Raw genomic sequence first — 10582 nt, 5'->3', positions numbered from 1 at the left:
AGCTGTTGAAGCCCCACAATGCAGCTACCGCCGGGCTTCACCAGCTTCGGGGACTACTGTCGGAGTAATGGGCCACGGGTAGGCTAACCCGAGCCCCAAGACCTTTTTAAGACATCGGGGCAGGCAGCGCCCCTCAAGCCGAGTCCCAAACGGCGACTCCGAGATAAGCCGACTCTGGGATGGCGACCTCTAGAGAGGCCGACTCCAAGCTGGCGACCTCCAAAGAGGCCGACTTTGGAGAGTCGGCCCGTGACTCCTCCTTCATCCCGAAGTACGATACGGGGTACGGTCACGACATGGCCGTCTCCCCCCTGCTCACGAAGGGCCGGCATGGCTACAGTGAGCCGTATCGCTGGAAGATCTCCGGTGAGGCGCGGCACTGTTGCCATGCCTGCCCTGACCTCAGCCACAGTGCGCAGTACAATGTGCCCACGACGTCGGCCTGTACGACCCAGAGGCGGCGGGGCCGCCTGTCGGTGGGAGGGCCGAAGGCGGCCTGGGCGCCCGAAGACGGACCTGTGGGAGTCGGCCTCCCTGGAGTCGGCCGACTCCTCCCCAGGGCCCCACGTGCCATTAACCAGACAAGATGGGGAGTGGCGACAGTGATTGCCCGATAGACGGCGGCACTGTTGCCACGACCCGATGACCAAGCCTGCGTCACCAGGAGTGTCGCTACAGTATCAAGCCTGTCCGCGGGACCCGCCAGTCGGCGGGCCCCAGAAGCCGGCAGGAAGGGCGGTGGCCAGAGAGACAGACGGCTGGGACCCGCGCCCAGCCGTATTACTATTGTACCCCTGGGGGTAGGCCTATATAACCCCCCCGGGGCACCCATGCAAAGGGTTTGGACCTGAGTAGAGATAGACCAGATAGCACGGGAGGAGAGAACTAGCCTTGCTCTCTCCTGCCTCCCAAAACAGCTCTAGGAGCACCATTGTAGTCACCTTGTTTGAGTGATCATGCGGAGACCCCGCAGAGCAGCAGTTGGGGTGTTATCTCCTAGGAGAGCCCTGAAGCTAGGTAAGATCCGCCGGCGTGCATGTCTTCGCCTCATCCCGCTTCCAGGCACCGGCGACGTTCTACTCGCTCCCACCATGATAAGCCATCATTTGGCATATGTCGTATCCAACCCCCGACAGTGTTCCTGCGTTCATCGCCTGGCCAAGGACGAGGACGACGACGTGGGGTGGAGCATGTCATCCCTCTGGTTATCACCTTTCTTTCTGCTACTGGGTGAGCTTCTTCTCCCTTCTCATCAATGAGAGGTAGTTACAGTAGTTGATGTTTCACCTTGCTCCCAGGCTGAGATGAGGGTTTTCTCCACCGATTGTGGTGGCCTGAGTCAAAGATCGACAGCCAGATGCTTGTGGCTACCACACAAAACGTGCTCTCTTGCTGACCTCGAGGTCCAGACGCAATGGATTGTCTCCAAGGTATCTAGCCCGCTGTTCCTCTTGTTTCAGATCATATGTGTTAGTCTGATGTGTGTGCAAGAGAACAAAATTCGAATTGGGGAAGGGAGCTTTCAGACCAATCTAATTGTCATTCCGTATGCAGATTCTTGTTTTTGCTCTTCTCATATTTTAGGCTGGGTGTATAAGCACTAAGATGGGTTTATTAGCAATGATACAGAGTTAATAATGCCTTGCATTTCATGTCGCAAAAAATGCCTTGAATTTTGTTTTTAAAGTGTGGATCATTGGAGCTATCATGAAGATAAGCAAGCTGCTGGCTTCAGCAACGTCACATTTTTGTACTGATTAGTGAACTGGCAAGATAGAAAAGTAATTCTTCTACATCCAGATGAATGGGATGGATAGTAGTTCTGCTATGCAGAATGGTAGTGTTTCCTACACGATCTTTTGTTTGTCATGTATGCCATCACTGAGTATTGTAGAGGCTGTAGTAATCTTACACTTTATATGGATGGTTTGCAAGTTAAAGGTCTGCAAAATAATGTGCTAAACTCTTATTTGTGGGCCATGTTAGTTTGCTTGGTTTAAGTTCAGAAGCGACAATACAATGTTGTTTTTCGTCCCATGAAAGATGACAATGTTGTGCTGGTTACAAGAGCTTCCTCGTTCACAACGTCCTTCTTTCTTTGCTTTTTCTTCCTACAAGAAGATGCGAGTATTGTAATATCTTTAAAGAAGAGAGAATCTGCATTTATGAGTGCTTTCTTCTTTCTTCATTGTTACTTCAAGTTAGTGAATTCAGTTAAGTCGTACTGAGCAGACAAATGGATGAGAGGTGTTTAGAGAAAGATTTGAGCCATACATGCGCCAGGTTCTGAGAGCGTGAATGTAATCCGAATATTTTCAATTGCAAATCATTTCCTAATATTATGGTTAATTAGTTATTTCTGGTTCTTGTCCAGTGACACTCATTTGGGATGTAGTATGAGGATCAGGTGCGTCAGGAAGCAGCTCTGAATATGGTTCCCGTAGATGAAGATAAGGAGAAGGCGCTTATGTCACTGGCCAAGGTTTATGTTTCTGCCTCGGCTTTCTACTGGGTCCTGATGTTCTCAATATTTCTAGATAACCATGTTTTATTGGACTTATTGATAAAGTAAATTTTCTGGTACAAGTTTGGCTCCAAGGAAAGTTATTGTATTTACTATTAGTTTTTTTAATTTAACACCATGACTACGCCTCGATATTACAGTTGTCGTAATGGTGTGGATTGCTATATAAAGTTCTATGTTTGAAGGGATGTGTTGTAAGAAATTCTCATACATGATTCTTTAGTAGGAAGGGACTTTCAGTCCTTCGAAAAGTGAAGAGGATCATGCCTTTCTGTTGGATTTGTTTTTTTGGTTTAAGCAATCATTCAGGTTATTGAAACACTCATGTGCTTCTTTTCTTCAGTCATTACTAATGATGAGTGTCGTGTGTCTGATATGAGGAAAATGGTTTAGAGTAATTACCGGCAGGAGGATCGCTGGGTGGTAGCTGAGTGGGAGTGTTCAGATTAGGGATTACGAGTATGAAGTAGATGTGATACATTGTAACTCTTTTCACTTGTTTAATTCATCTCAAGAGGTTCTCTTTATATATATAGGCCTAACAATTAAAAAACCAATCATCCTTACATGCATACATGCATGCGTCACCCTGGAGCCAAAAACTAATTACGAGTATGCAGGTTGCAGTCCCTTGTTCTACATATAACTCGCCAACTCTACTAATTCATGTATCAGTATATGCATATATATAGTCCATTCCGAGCACAGGTGTTCGGAAGACTGGACACTTCTTGTACTTACTTGAAATTTTCTTTTCATAAAAAGTTCCTTGGAAGAGATTGCAAAGTTTAACGAGCATGTCCCTTTTACATCTATTTACAGTGTGTTTTCTTTGGGTTTCACCACATTTTTAGGTTTACATTTTTTACAGGTTGTGTATAGTATAGGAGGCATTGATGATGAAACATGAATGTCCATTGTTCTTGTCCGCTCCTGATCTCAGTAGACCTGTGTGATGTGCTCTTGATCCTTTATCTCTTCTTTTGTTAAATGAATCTCTGACCGAGGAGAGCATGTTCTTTTATTAGGTTGCAATCATGAAACTTCTTTTGTGTTTTCTTATTGTACAATACGAAGCTTCCAAATTATTTGATCCTAGAAATAAGTTACTGACTTTCTGTGTGCAGTGAGCTGGGAGCCAGGGTCATCCCTCTCACCACCAGTCGAACATACTACTTCAGCCACCATGTCGAGCGATATAAAAGGGTTCTCTGTTTCATTGAGCAACGACACGAGATTGTGCCCCCTCTTGCTCCTGGTGCATGTTGCTGCCCTCCTTTCCCCTCTGACTTGACTTGCTTTACATTGTGTGAAGTTGTTTACTTTCAACTTTACAAAGCTATATCAAGTTCGCAACTGTACTTGGCTACACCTATAACATGATGCATTTCTCTTCCAGTTTATTGAATATATTTTTATGGATTGAATGTTCAATCTGGTACCGTTGTATCACTCATTTAACTACCTTAATGTGTTCACAAAACTCCTTCTGTAGCTAAGATTTCTTTGTACAACACATCCTAATTATTGCTCTTATTCTTAAATCTTATTTCACTTTATTCAGCTGCAGTCTGGGTTAAGATTGTTTTTGTGCCAGAAACAGACTAGGCAATGCTCTAACCTTGGCAGAAAAAATCGTCTAAATTTCATAAATAAGGTAGTGGAATATCTTTTAATATGTTCATTTAAATATCTTGAGTTGACCTATATGGGTTGCTTCTGTGCACACTTTCTTTGATATGCATTGCTAGGAGAGAAATTCTTTCATGGTAATGATGTATTACCGATATTCACTCTGTTTCTTAGGCCTATAGGTTTCTTTTTGTGGGATGCAGTTACGGTACCATATGAATATGATCCTCGAGTTGCATATTATTGCCCTTTTGAACATAGACATGTGCCATGTAGTATAACATTTATAAAGAATGTCTTGGAAATTGCAAGTAGATGATTACAGTTACCCTATAACTTTAGGAGTAAGATATATATGATGATAGAATCTAGAGATGCTTGCTAATCTATAACAATAAGATCCAGTCACATGCAATATGTTTTATTCATAGAAACAGGGGATCAATCTGGCTGAAAGTAATCATCTTATGGCGTGGCATGAAGAGGTACTTCACAAACCTTGTTAGGTGCCTCATCCTTTGTCACTCTGATTTGATTTCCTAATATCTGGCTTCTCTGAACAGATGTGTGTAGATCTGAGAAAGAAGAGGAATAATCCAACAGAAGAATTTAGGGAATAAGAACAAGTTGGCATTTCTCTCTTGTGAACACAGTCGTGCCTGCCTTTTGATTTTATTATTTGTGCTAATGCAAACATGAATTCTCTATAGTTCTTGACGCAACACCGCTAATTACTCAATCTGCAATACATGATTAGTTCTTGGAGAAGTTTAGTGCATAAATTAGAATTCTGTAAAGTTAGTCTAAGATCCTGTCTCTAGGCCAGGATAGATTTCTCAATATCATTTTTGGGATTGTTTGAACACTGAACAACATTGCCAGGTCAACCATTTCTCATGTGTTTGTCATATCTATAGGTATTGTGCTGTCTCAATTTTTTCACCAGCCTCTTTCACTGACCCGTAAACTATCTGTCTCGAGGTCTTGCCAACTGTATTTGGGTTTAGAAAAACAAATAACTATTTTGGACTTATTTTTGCATCAACTACTTTGTAGGTATTATGTGCGTTGTCACGGATTTGATATCATGTAGTTCGAGGGATTTCAGAAGGTCTGGTCAGTCCATTGTTCTTGCCATGTGTTACTTTTTATCATTATTGTTCTTGCTTTATGGCTGCCTTCCCAGTGCACTTTTATTAGTTTTAACATATTAATTTTAATATTCTTGATTGACCATATTATATATTTCACTTCACCGGGGTGGTTGGTGGAAGTGTTGGTTAAAATATTTTATACAGTTGAGTATTCTTGATTCACTATTTTGTAGCCCGCTCTTAGTTGTATAGTATTAATTCTTAAAACTTGATCTCTTAAAATTAGTTAATTTAATGAGTTGTTTCACTGCTTTCAAATAAGTAGTTTTAGCCCTCACTATGTCGTGAACTTATTTTTACTGCCTTTTATGACTTAAATGTAACTATTGGCATATAATCTCATGTCTTAAAATCTTAGTTGAGAATGTATTAAAAGTTATAAGATCTGGAGTTTCCACTATATTTCATCTAGCGGTACTCCCAGTAATTGAATACTAAGAGCACAAACGATCATAGGCTGTACATTCAGTTACTGGGAAATTCTTTTATCTTGCGGGCCAGTTTTACATTTACTATTTCAATAATGAGATGACTATGAACAGAGTATCAAGTTTTTTGTCTTGGCATTACTGCAGTTGTGTATGGATGGTTACTGAAAGAAGAAGGATTCAAGCGGCATACTTTCACTTGACAGATGCTTTAACCGCAAGAACTGTTGTTATTTTCTTTTCCTTTCCTGCAATGATGGTAGTTCGCCTTTGATTCTAGAAGTCGCAAAGGAATGAAGGGTAGAGATTTCCATTGTCGTTGAATTGGTGGGATTGTCACCAAGTTAGTGTTGCAGATTGTTTCTATTTTAGAGCAAGAAGCCAAATCATTGTTCATTGTAAATCTCGAAAAACTTGTTTACTGTCACTTCTATATCTATTATAAACTTTCGTTCCTGGTGTGGTACTTACCAATCTTGGTTTGCCCTTCCATGGCAGCAGACCAATATGTCCTTCTTTTTTCAAAAAAAAACTCATTTCAAGTTTGCACCTCTATTATAGTAGAACATGTCATAAACATGGTGTTCGGCATCATTTGTCAAGTTCCCTTAAAAAAAAAGAGATGTCTATAGAGAGTGGCTCCATAACTAAAGATATAACAAACATTGTTGTTTGCTCAGCTTATTTAAAAAATTAAGAAATTACAATGCATGTGAACTATAGAGGTTGTGAAGGACAAAATGCTATGGATCCAGAGAAGTGGGAGGGGAGAGTTTACCAAGGACAAGCGTGACTATGGATTCCTAAGTTTCCAGCTAACATAGCAAAATTGTGTAGATAGAATGCCCACATTTTGAAAAATCTATTACATAGTTTGTGACTACGTTTCTTTCAATTTTCATTATTAAAAGGCTCCTTATTATTGTCAAATTTTCAAGTATTTATTCGAATAACTCTTGGTTGGAATTGAGACTTTGCGCCATTTGACGCAATGGGTGATGTTATTATACATCTTATTGTAGTGAGTAAACCTTCCATTCTTATTGTAGACAACAAGCCTTCATTTTTTTATCAAGGTGGGTTAATTTATTAGCTTATGTGCTTGCCCACAACTAAACCAACTAAATCATGGATTTTCTTTTTGATGTGTACATGGATTCAACAGGTCTCTACGCTATTTGGCGCAATGGGTGGCATGTGGACCTCTCACATGCTTATGCGCCCAAAAGCACAACACAAAGAGGTTTCTTTTTTCCTGCAAATGGAAAATAAAAGTTTGGTGCAAACGGTGTTAAAAATATATATCCTTAATTGGTCTTTACATCTTAAACAAATATGTTCTTTTAAAACTCAGAATTCTCATCGTGATAACCATATTTTCGGCTAAAGCAATGCTTCCCTTAGCATGTTTGTACATATTATACAAATACACTTTTATTTCAAACTCGAATTTCACAATGCGATAAACATATTTTCAATATGGCATAGTTTAAAATAGGCTTTTCACTACTAATGTCTGCAAAATGAAACCATTTTCATTGACAACATGTTTTTAGCGGGTCTCTGCGCCATTTGGCGCAACGGGTCAACTAGTAAAGAGTAATTGCCCCTAGAGTCAATTGTAGAAAACTACCACATTTGCGGCTAGATTTGCAGAAAACCACCAAGTCGCTAATCTGTTGCAAAAAACACCACATTAGCAGTAAACTTGTTGCAAAAAGCACTGATCGCTCACTTTGCTTCATTTAATCGCATTTCTGACAAGTGGAGCCTGTTTGTCGGGAGCTGACTTTGCAAAATCGCCACGTGTGCGCGTTGACTGAGTCTTCTTCCTTCTCCTGTCATCACACATTTTGTCAAACATGTTGAGGGCATATCCTGCCAGCGCCATGGCGACCGTCGTGGCTAGCCCCAATACGCCGCCCCGGCGAGCTCCCCTCCGCTCCTCACCGCCCATGGAGCTAATCCCGAGCTCCTGCCGTAGCTCGCGAAGGGAGGCATCAGAGGTCCCCCGCCCGTTGCTGCAGTCGGACGCACTTTTAGCGTGAACAAGGACCTCGTCGCACAGCTCCGCCTTGGCGTGCAGCATCCCGTGACCCTCGTCCTCGCGGCGACGGACCTCTCGTTGGCTGGCGTGCATGCGCACAGGTTGGACTCGCCGGCGCTCGACCGCCTCGCGCCGGGTGACGACAGGCCGGGTGACGCTGCCGTCGTGCGATTCGTGTTGGGGGAGTGTTGAGTATCGTGATTATTAAGAAAGCTAAGATAGCGTAGGATATTATTCTACTTTGCCTTGTACTCCAAGATGATCATGTACTCCTATTTATATACCCACGAGGCTCAAGCAATACAATAATTATTCCATCAATTCCCTCTTTCCCTTCCAACATGGTATCAATTTTCGGGTTTAAACCCTAGTCGCCGCCGCTTCCGCACCTGCGCGCCGCCCCTTGGGCGGTCGGCCCCCATGACCGCCGTCGGGGGCCACGCCGCCCGTACCTAGGATTCGTCCGCCGGTCGTGTTGACCGGCTGCCCGAGAGAGTCCTTTTTCTGAGCCCTTTCTCCAGGATTTTCTCTCTCCCCCCGGTCATCTTGATCGGCGGTTTCTTTTTGGTTTTCTGATCTAATCTTGATCGGTTTGCGTCGCCCACCGCCGCCGTCGACCCCGTGCGCCTCTACTCCAACCCTGGCGCAATTGGTCGGCTTCTTAACCAACCCGGTGGCCTCGCACGTCGTCCGCGCGTCTGCCCGCCGGTCGCCCCGACCCGGCGGTCTCGCGTCATGCGGCGGCCCTTCACCGCCGACGTTCGTGCTCCCGCCTGCCCGTCGGTCTACGCGAGCCGTCACCGCCCTGCTCCGACCGGGACTCCTGCATCACCCGACCCGATGGCCTCGCGCGATGCGGCGGCCAATCATAGCCGCCCTGCCGCCAGCCGTCGCCGGCTCCATCTCGGACTCCGCCACCACCCCGTCTCCACCAAGCGGCGTCCCCGACCTCGCGCGCGATCGGATTGATCACCCGCCCGCCTCCGCGATCCGCCTCATCTACGCCGTTTGACCGACCTGGCCCGTCGGTTGCGCGCGCTCCGCAGGCCCCGTGAAGAGCATCGTCGAGTTCAGCGCGCCCCTTCACCGATCGAGCAACGGGCTGCCACTGCGTCGCCCCTTCAGGCCACAGTGCCGCCGCCCCGTAGTTCTTCACCCGGCTGCACCGACCCGCATCACCGCTGCGTCGCTCCTTCGGGCCGTAGTGCCGCGGCCCGCGGTCTACCGCCGCCCCGGGGCCATCTGCTCCAGGCCGTCCCCATGGCTGCACCGACCCTCGCGCCGCCGCTGCATCGCCCCGTCGGGCCGTAGCGAGCGTGGCATGTGGTCCATGCCGCCATCCCGAGGCCGTCCCCGCGGTTGCATCGACCCGCGCTCCTTCACCGCGCCACCCCTTCAGGCTGTCGCGCCGCAGCCGCGGTTCCTGCCGCCCCCCGGAGGTCTTCCCGCTGTCGCCCCGACCTACCCACCGCCGCTACGTCGCCCCTTTGGGACATAGCGCAAAGGGCCGCAGTCCACCGCCTCCCTTGGCGCGAGAACGCCACTGTCCGCGCTGGTCTTCGTCATGCTGTCGGGTTCTTCGCCTCTTTCGAGCACCGCCGCCGCGCTCCTAACCCAGCCGCTGCCGCCGCCGCTCTTCTTCGGCCGCCGTCGCCGCTACCCCTGTAGCCGCCGCAGCCGCCCGTCCACCCCCTTCGTCTTTGTCCAGCACCAGCCCATCGCTAGCGTCGTCGTCATCTACCACCACGGCTTCATCTACTCCGACAACCGTGGGCGACATTGGCCCCGCGCCGATTGGCTCCACAACCGTCGTCGAGTCCTTCTCTGCTGGCCTCTCTGACTTCTTCGACATGGCGTACAGCTCGTGCAGGTCCGAGTCTACGCATGCCCGGTGCTGGCAACACCGCCGCGTGCCTTCGTCCACGACGTGTCCCCGGGCCTGGCAAGCCTGGTGCGGCGCTTCGTCAACTTCGTCTTTGTCCGTCTACGCATGCCCGGTGCTGGCAACACTGATGTGTGCCTTCGTCCACGATGTGTCCCCGGGGTTGGCAACCCCAGCGCGACGCGTCGTCAACATCATCTACTTCCTGGCCACCACTACTTCAACACCACTGCGCCCACGATTAACTCGGCACCTCCTTGCGCCCGCGGCTCCACGGCGACTTCCTCGACACCGGCTACCCGACTCGACATCGACCATGGCATTCTTCGCACGGCTACCTCGACCACGACTCCACCACCCACGCTCTCGGCTACATCGACAAACGGCACAAAGGGCTACCGCCTGCTTGAGCAACCTCGTCGGTTTTCACTCCAGCCACGACTCCGCGATGCATCGACCGTTACGACTCTGGGGGGTGTCTCACCGTCTGCGTCGCTAACATTGTGACTGTGGGGGGATGTTGAGTATCGTGATTATTAGGAAAGGTAAGATAGCGTAGGATATTATTCTATACTCCAAGATGATCATGTACTCATATTTATATGCCCACGAGGCTCAAGCAATACAATAATTATTCCATCAATTCCCTCTTTCCCTTCCAACAGGGAGGACCGCCTCGCTCAAGGAGGAAACGGGACGCCGCCGCTGCCATCGAGCACCAGCGAACACAATGCACGGCGACGTCCTCCCAGCGACCATTATTCTGCTTAACGACGAGGAGGAGGAGCAGCACCTCCCCGCCTTCAACAAGCTTGCCGGTGGCGGAGCAGCAGGTACGCAGTCGGGACGTGCACGCCCTGGGCCTGGTGCTCCTCCTCGGTGCGGCTGATGGTGAAGCCGAGCTTGTTGTCCTCC

The 10582-nt window shown here is 47.5% G+C and overlaps 2 long non-coding RNA genes across 3 annotated transcripts; both read left to right on the top strand.

Annotated features, from left to right (window-relative positions):
* The first annotated feature begins 1144 nt into the window (after positions 1-1144).
* On the top strand, positions 1145-2007 carry LOC119293318. Its single transcript, XR_005143027.1, has 3 exons — positions 1145-1230; positions 1299-1430; positions 1688-2007. It is a non-coding gene; the product is annotated as an uncharacterized LOC119293318 (long non-coding RNA).
* Positions 2008-3449: 1442 nt separating this feature from the next.
* LOC119293317 lies at positions 3450-6127 on the top strand. 2 transcript variants are annotated; one of them, XR_005143026.1, is made up of 4 exons: positions 3450-4641; positions 4720-4782; positions 5213-5267; positions 5886-6127. It is a non-coding gene; the product is annotated as an uncharacterized LOC119293317 (long non-coding RNA). The 2 variants fall into 2 exon arrangements; XR_005143025.1 differs by having other exon boundaries at positions 4720-5267.
* Positions 6128-10582: the final 4455 nt, after the last annotated feature.

The sequence above is a fragment of the Triticum dicoccoides genome, chromosome 4B (assembly GCF_002162155.2).
Source record: "Triticum dicoccoides isolate Atlit2015 ecotype Zavitan chromosome 4B, WEW_v2.0, whole genome shotgun sequence".
In the NCBI taxonomy this organism is placed as follows: Eukaryota; Viridiplantae; Streptophyta; class Magnoliopsida; order Poales; family Poaceae; genus Triticum; species Triticum dicoccoides.
Note: the sequence above shows the minus strand (reverse complement) of the source record. Positions and strands in the feature narration are given on the sequence as shown.